The sequence below is a fragment of the Octopus bimaculoides genome, chromosome 10, assembly GCF_001194135.2.
Source record: "Octopus bimaculoides isolate UCB-OBI-ISO-001 chromosome 10, ASM119413v2, whole genome shotgun sequence".
NCBI classification, from domain to species: domain Eukaryota; kingdom Metazoa; phylum Mollusca; class Cephalopoda; order Octopoda; family Octopodidae; genus Octopus; species Octopus bimaculoides.
Window position 1 is genome coordinate 7,756,400 of NC_068990.1, and position 881 is coordinate 7,757,280.

An 881-nucleotide genomic window follows, 5' to 3' on the forward strand; every position below is an offset into this window, starting at 1 on the left:
ATATATATATATACACATATACATACCTACATACATACAGTCATGCACTCATATTTATATACATATATACCATATATGCACATATAAATATATATCTACAAGTACCAACTTATGTTATTCTCTACATATATGTATATACATGGAAATTCATATATATATATATACATACATAGATATATGTACATTTCTATGTGTTTACATACATTCATATTTGCATATACACTCACATAACGGCGCGCGCGCACACGCACACACATACACACATACATATATACATTTACATATATGCGTATATCGATAACTATATACATACGTACATACATACATACATACATACATACGTACATATATGCATACATACAGTCAGTGAATATATTTAACAAATTACATCAGTTAAAGGTTTTCATTGAAAATATTCATTGTAAATTGCCAAGTTATAAAGACTTCTTCTCATTCTACTAAGTGGTTGCAGCCCTTCCATTTGAATAATGTGTAATTATTTCTTCTTCTCGATTTTCTTCTCTTGAATAATATTTTATTTTCAGGGCACAAATAATATCACACCGCGACTGTCAGACATCTATTCAAGATTGCAGGTATTAAATATTCACAGTTAGATTTGTCAGGGCCACTGCTTGAATTTAATTAAATTCACTTAGTTATTTTAACTAATGTACATTACACACTGTCGAATTGAAGCTTATCGATAAACATACACTTGCGTTCGTATATGTTCACACATACAGGCAAATCACGCATGCACACACGAACAAGTAAACACACGTCTCAACAGATGCTTGCATACATGTATACATATATAATGCACATATAGATGTGTGTGTGTATATATATATATATATATATATATATATATATATATA

The 881-nt window shown here is 29.1% G+C and overlaps 1 protein-coding gene across 1 annotated transcript in view; it reads right to left on the reverse strand.

Moving 5' to 3' along the window:
* The window catches only part of LOC106871451 (tyrosine 3-monooxygenase), a 392,944-nt gene that overhangs the window by 360,823 nt on the left and 31,240 nt on the right, over positions 1-881 (reverse strand). The window lies entirely within an intron of this gene.